Raw genomic sequence first — 7,626 nt, forward strand, 5'->3', positions numbered from 1 at the left:
TTTGACCTGCAAAATAAATAACACTACTTCAATATGTCTCCAAAATACTCATAGCATAAACAAAATGTACAAAAGTGCTGGTTTTCCAACATTTATGTAAGTAAAATCACAGGTTCTTCTAAAACGAACTGATTTTTGTTCAAAGGATACCTTTATCAATGGCTACTGCGTCTTAATCCCTTTTTCAAAGTAAATGTCTTTACAATAAAATATTCTCTATTTTCTTATTTTATGTTGTATAGTCTATATTCTAACCATAATACTTTTGATAATTTATTTTTAAATACCTTGTTCTTCTCCTTAGATGTTTGCTTTGCAGGCCTGGAAAAATAAAACAATTTCTTTCAGACAAATAATAAATATGTAAAATATAAAGAATAGCTAAAATTTTTTATACATAAAATGTCTAATTTTTATGTAATAAAATTCATATGTAAATTTATTTCTCCTATTGAAAAGATTAAGGGTAATATAAAATATAATAATTTTTACAAGGAAGTTTAAATGATAGAAAGTAATTTTAAAGGATAAAGAAAATATATTAATAATATCATAACAAAGAATTAAATTTAGATCAAGCTTTCTGACATTCAAAGCAAAAGGAAAAACATGTTATCTGCATTATTTTATAGAAAGAAACATACCAGGGTATATTTATTGTTGTTATTCTCCTTTTCACTAAAAACAAGCTTTTACTGGCACCCAAACCTATTTGGGAAATAATACTTATGTCCTTATATGAGGGAAATCCCTTTTTAACCATGTTATTAGCTAGCTTATTCAGGACTTACTATACAGATACTTTGCATTATTTTAAGCACTGTGCACGCTGGAAACTCATTTTTGTCCTCACCATAATCCTGTGAGGTAGATAACACATTAGGTATTTCATAAAGGAAGAAGCTAGGCACAGAAAGGCCACAGAACTTGCTCAAGCTCACACAGCTTGTCCACAGGCCGAGTGCGGTGGCTCCACGCCTGCAATCCTAGCACTCTGGGAGGTGGAGGCAGGTGGATTGCTCGAGGTCAGGAGTTCAAGACCAGCCTGAGCAGGAGTGAGACCCCATCTCTACTAAAAAATAGAAATTATCTGGACAACTAAAAATATATAGAGAGAAAATTAGCCAGGCATGGTGGCACGTGCCTGTAGTCCCAGCTACTTGGGAGACTGAGGCAGGAGGATAGCTTGAGCCCAAGAGTTTGAGGCTTTTGTGAGCTAGCATGACACCATGGCACTCTAGCCGAGGCAACAGAGTGAGACTCTGTCTCCACACACACACACAAAAATCTTGTCCATAGCAGACCCAGCATTCAAACTCAAGGTTTCTGGCTCGAAAGCATGGGTTTCACCATATGCTGTGAAAGTAACACTTGTAAGCAAAATGTTTGTACCCCCATAATATCCTGAAATTAATTAAATAAATAAATATTTTTTAAAAGGTTAGAGGATAGCAGAGAAAACGATATTATCATTCCATTTCTGGCTAAAATCATATATAATGATTTCTGAATCTTGTAAATGTTTTCTCAAAAGGTTTTATACCCAGGCAAATTTGGAAACCTACTTTTAATAAACTAAAAATTTATTTTTTCTACAGAAAGTCATCAACAGGCATTCATTCATCTATTCAACTGTTCATTCATGCATTCAACAAATACTTATTCAGCACATAATACATATCAATGACACTGTTGGTACAAGGAAACTGTTTTTTATACTTTAGAACTTTATAATCCAGAACTAATAACCTGTAGTAGATAGTAAGAGTTTGTTTTTTTATTGCACTTGAAGAAAAACCTCCCCTTCCCCCCAGAATCTAAATAATTATAAAGTTGACACATATACCTGATAATTTAGAGCACCTTACCAAATCATAGGTATTCATTATGCTACTGGCAAAGGTACTGTAATATATACAGTTAAAAATGAATGTTTAAACTGTAACAAGTATGGCTTAAGTGTTTGTAGGTTTATAACTACACTTTTTAAAATCTATGTATTATAGTTTAACTTTTAGGTCATCATTGGCATCTTTAATTATATTAGACTATTTCATTTCTGAACCAATTCTGAAGAAATAACATCCTACTATAAAATCATACATGAATAGAACTTCTAAGGACAATTCATTTACTACAAATGGTCAAAACATAATGTATCAAGCTTTGTAGTGCTTAGACATGTAAACAAAATTAAATTTCACATACATGTCCTTCTCTACTGGATCATTCCCAACAGCATACAGATATACTCTCTAAAAGCTTCCAGTTTAAAATAAAGAAAGAAAACTCCCTTGAATCCCACATTCTTCTTCAGTTACCTCCCATTTCTCCGTTGCCTTTCCCAGGAACATTTCACTCGAGAGTTGTCTATGCTCTCCACTACAGTCAGGGTTCCATGGCGAACATTTACTGAAACTGCTCCTTGTCCAAGTTCACTTGTCTTCATCTTAATTAATCATTCCACAGCATTGATACAGTTGAGTATTCTCTAGCTTTGGCAGACTACACTATTCTATTTCCAGTGAAAGTAATCACTGCTGACATTCTTTCACAAGGACATAAAGGACTTATAGATTTTATCTTCCTTCATTCTATTTCACTTTAAGTTCTGTCATTCACACCACCAGTTAGTAAACTGGCTTTCTCATACATTGCTCATCACAGATGCGTTTGAGGTCCATTTTTCATTTTCATTTTTCTTTACTTCCCTTATACTGCAATGCAGGACCAATACTTTAAAAAAACACATAAAAGAGATAATGTTTTCTAATAGTTATATTGACAATATAGAGACAATTTTTAGAAAATTAAGAGTCTTCTCCATTTCAATTCATTTATTAATTCAAAAAACAGTTATGAAATACCAACAACATGCAAGGAAATGTATATTCCCTGCTTCAAAAAACAAGTAAATTGCAATTATGATACAATGGGATACATAAGAGTGGATCTTTCAGCAAAGTTCTATCTAAGCACAACGAAGGCTTCACGGAACAGACAAAATGTAAAAGGAGCTTACCAGGCAAAAAGTAGGAGAACGCCAACCTGCTTAAGAAAGAATGTGAGCACAGAGATTAGGGACAGGGTGTCTAGGTATTTCTTAGGAACTTGAAAGAAAAAGTATAAAAGACATAGAAGAAAATGATGAGAGGTGAATGATACGCTAACCTTGAATGCTACCCTGAAAGTCTGGAGCTCACTGCCTACAAGCAATGATTCTTAGGCACAGGGGCCATAATTAGATTTGTGCTATATTTTTGGTTTTCTGTTTAAATATGATAATGTTTCATTTCAAAAGCTATAAAGTAGCATGAAGTACATATAACATGAATGTAAGGAATCGGGAAATATCTTGGGGGAAATCTTTACTTTTAGAATACTTATACTTCATTCTATAGTGTTTGAAAATGGTAATATTGTAATGAACTATAATTTTGTTTGAAAATAAAATAATTTATTGATTTTTGTATACTTTTAGCCTAGCTAATTGTAATGTAAATAGTTGGATTCACCAACAGAAAAGTGTATTTACCTTTTTTGTGCAATAAACACATGTGTAAGAAAATCACTATCATATACCTATATACATTTACAAAGAAACTGAAATTTCCCACAAGAGATTATGTTAGGAGTTGAGCATGAGCCTCTAAAAATATCAAAAACAAAGATAAAACAGTCATAAAACAAATCATGTAGATAACTTCTCTGGTTAAGACTAAGCAGGCAAAAACAAAGTGGTAGGGGAAAATATCTTCCTGAGAGCAATTACTAAACAATTGCCCTTGACTCAAACTGCAAAAATAAGTCTACAATTCCAGAATAACAAAAAGTTTTCATTTTGAAAATAGTTCATGGAAGGCAACTTTTAAACAGAAAATATCTGGTCCTCGTACTTAGAAAATGAGTGATCTGTAGCCATGGTAACAAGTAGGCACCCCCAAGTAGTTTTAAATCTAGTCAATCCATCAGTGACCACTGGCCTCACTCACCAATCAATGTCAGCCACTTGCTTCTGAAAGACAGCCCGTCAGACACAAACTCATTCCAATAAACATGCCTGGGAGTGCCCAGCACTCAACCACTGCATCACTCAAATAACCATGCCAGTACAGATCATGTCAGCCTATGTATTCCTCTGAGAGGCTGCCAGTCCTCAAATGCCACTTCTCCCAAAAAACCCGTATAAGATCAGCAGCTGCTCTGTCAGAAGAAATTGTGCCTCACCAGCATAGCTCTCTTACTAGAGAAAGCATTAAATTCCAACTTTATCTTCTTCTTTCAGATATTGAAGGCTCATCATCCTTTGGAAAGAATTTTTTTAAGTACATTAAATTTACCTCTCTTCTATTTCACTTTTCTTAATAAAACACAAATGGAGGCAGGGCACAGTGGCTCACGACTGTAATCCTAGCACTCTGGGAGGCCGAGGCGGGTGGACTGCTCGAGGTCAGGAGCTCGAGACCAGCCTCAGCAAGAGCGAGACCCCATCTCTACTAAAAAGAGAAAGAAATTATCTGGCCAACTAAAAATATATATAGAAAAAATTAGCCGGGCATGGTGGCACATGCCTGTAGTCCCAGCTACTTGGGAGGCTGAGACAGAAGGATTGCTTAAGCCCAGGAGTCTGAGGTTGCTGTGAGCTAAGCTGATGCCACAGCACTCACTCTAGCCCGGGCAACAGAGCGAGACTCTGTCTCAAAAAAACAATAATAAAATAAAAAATAAAACACAAACGCAGTTTGCAATTCCTTTGATCTGTCTTACTATATTTAAAATGATCATAATTACAGTAAAAGAAATAATACTGAGTAAACACATTATTGGGCTTTTCTTCCTAAATGGAAACAAATTAATAGACAGAATATAGCTTATTAGAAATATCCAAAAGAATCCAAAAAATGCATAATTGCCAAGTAAAATTGTCACAATGAACCCATGTCACACTTTTTTATTCACAATTTTTTTAATATTCTACTTACTTGAAAAAATAAGTTCATAATGAAATAAAATAGCATTTATGCAAAATATTTGTATATGTGCTTATGTTCATATTTTTAATGAAGGGATTTTGGCTTTTATAAATCTTACAGCGGAATCTAGTGATGCTCACAAAAATGAAAATCCTACTCTACTAAATGATCCCTAAAATATTTCTAGCTTTATTTTTTTTAATTCAGGATAGCATGGAGGTACAAACATTTTTGTTACATGTAATGCATTTGTCTCACCCAAGCCAGGGCTACAAGCCTACCCTTTCCCCATACAGTCCGCTCTGCTTCCATCAGTTGTGGGTTCATCCCCCCAACCCTCCACATGACCAGGACCCAATGAGTATTACTACCATGTGAGCACCTTAGTGTTGAACAGTCAGTACCAATTTGATGGCAAGTACATGTGGTGCATGTCTTTCCATTCTTGTGATTTTAAATGAGAATTAGTCTGATGATTAAAACAATACCCACAGGGTAAACTCCATACACTGTTAATACAATTCTATGGAGTAGCTCCTTACTACGTTACATGCTAGGCTGTTTTCTAGGCACAGGGGATATGGCAGTGAACACACAAATGTCCTATCATGAGAGTGAAGGAAACACACAATGACAACAAACAGAATAGATGGGCAAACTACATCGCATATTAGAGGAGAAAAGGTAAAGCAGGTTAATGAAATGCTTATGTGTGGGAGAAGAGGGATGGTGGAAGTGTTAGCATGTCTAGAAAAGGCCTTGCTGAGAAAATGGTTGTTAAGGAAAGAACTGAAGGAATAGACAAAAAGTGGCCAGGAAGCTATCTGAGAGAAACCATTTAAAATAGAGAGAACCGCCAAGTACAGAGGTGTGTCTGGACAATTTAAGAACAGCAAGAAGTTCAGTGAGGCAGTAGCAGAGCTAAAGGGATAGAAAAATGAAAAATTAAGTCAGAGGTACTAAAGGTCAGATCATGCACAGCATTTTAGGTATTAGGAGGAATGGTGACATATACTCTGGCTGAAAAGGGAGGCAATGGGGACATTCTGAGCAGAGGAATGACATCATCTGACTTGTTTTAATAGGAGCAATGGGTTAAGCATTGATGGAAAGAGGATTAGGAAAAAAAGACCATTTAGCAGTGTGTTACACTCATCTAGACAGCAGATGGTGGTGGCTTAGACAGGCAAGTGGTGAATGGCTTCTGCACATATTTTGAAGGAAGACCTGACAAGGTGTGCTGAGAGATTAGATATTAGATGTCAAAGACGAGAGAGAGAGAGGGGGGGGGTGTCAAGGATTACCCCAAGGTCTTTGTCAGAGTAACTGGAAGCGTTGCCATTAACTCAAGTAGGAAAGACTCCACGAGGGGGAGGTATGAGGAAGAACATCAGTAGCTCAAATTTGGGAAAAGTTTTCAACTAGCAATAATCGCGCCTCAGATAAACCTCCTTGGCTATGATACTGCCACTGCACAAAGCTCAATTTTCAACCTGGTAATTTTGTGATACCTAACAGCTACCCAAAGAGAGGGGTCAAGTAGGCAGTTTGGGATATAGGTCTGGAATTAAGGAAACCATTAGCACACACAAGGTAATAAAAGTCATGAGAAAGAAGATTGAGGACTGAGCCCTGTGACACTTCAATGTGCAGAAGGTGGGGTGTGAGGGCAAGCACACAAAACAGACTAAGACGGATGAACTAGAGAGGAAGGAGGAAAAACCAGGAGTGATATCCTGAAAGTCAAGGGAAAAAATGATTACGGAGGAGAGAGCTTTTCACTGGGGAAAAGATTGCTGATAGGTTCTGTAAAATGAGGTCTAAGAAATTATATCGAGATTTATTAAAGTGAAAATCAGTGGGAACTTTGAGAAAACCAACTTTGCAGTAGTGGTGTGGGTGAAAATTGCTGGAATGAGTTCAAGAATGAATGGAAAAGAAATTCAAGTCCATGAGCAGAGACAGTTTTTTCAAGGCCATCATACCTAAGTGGCCTGATCATGGATGCTCTAATGTTCTTCTTTTTTAGCTATATATTTCAATCACTATACAATAATTATATAGTATATTTTCACACTTTATAGGTTTCAAAATTATATACATATGGCATTTTAAAAATGCCAGACCAAGGTATTAAGTAATGGATTCGCAATAATTATAGAAATACAAGACACCTTGAACATTACTCAATTATATAAGCTGATTATCATTTTGCTCATACTTATAAAAAAAGACCACAGAAAGACCAAAATGTTCAAGAGCAGTATTTTTGCCTTTAGAAAAATGATCCAACTACAAGATATTTTACACTCATCAAATATACAAAGCAATCATCCATACTAAAATATTGATTCATCGACAGGAATAAAAGGAGAAAATGCAGAAAATAATCTCATTTTTAAATTGAATTTTTGTAAGTTACGTAATGTGAAGTCACTGTTGAAAATATGGTGGGATGCATACTGACACATGTTATCTTTTTAAAAAAAAAGGTTAATGGCATGCAGTTAGGGTATCTTTAAAAACAAAATTCACTGCTTTAGGAGCACCTTGGTTTTGGCACAAGGGTCAGCAAATTAGGGGCCTTGGGGCCAAGTCAAGCCTACTGTCTGTAAGTAAAGTTTAACTGGGACACTACAATGTCAATTCACTT

General features: G+C 35.7%; 1 pseudogene; it reads right to left on the reverse strand.

Moving 5' to 3' along the window:
- Positions 1 to 6,371: 6,371 nt before the first annotated feature.
- Positions 6,372 to 6,455, reverse strand: LOC123627394 (annotated as a pseudogene).
- Positions 6,456 to 7,626: the final 1,171 nt, after the last annotated feature.

The sequence above is a fragment of the Lemur catta genome, chromosome 24 (assembly GCF_020740605.2).
Source record: "Lemur catta isolate mLemCat1 chromosome 24, mLemCat1.pri, whole genome shotgun sequence".
NCBI lineage: Eukaryota > Metazoa > Chordata > Mammalia > Primates > Lemuridae > Lemur > Lemur catta.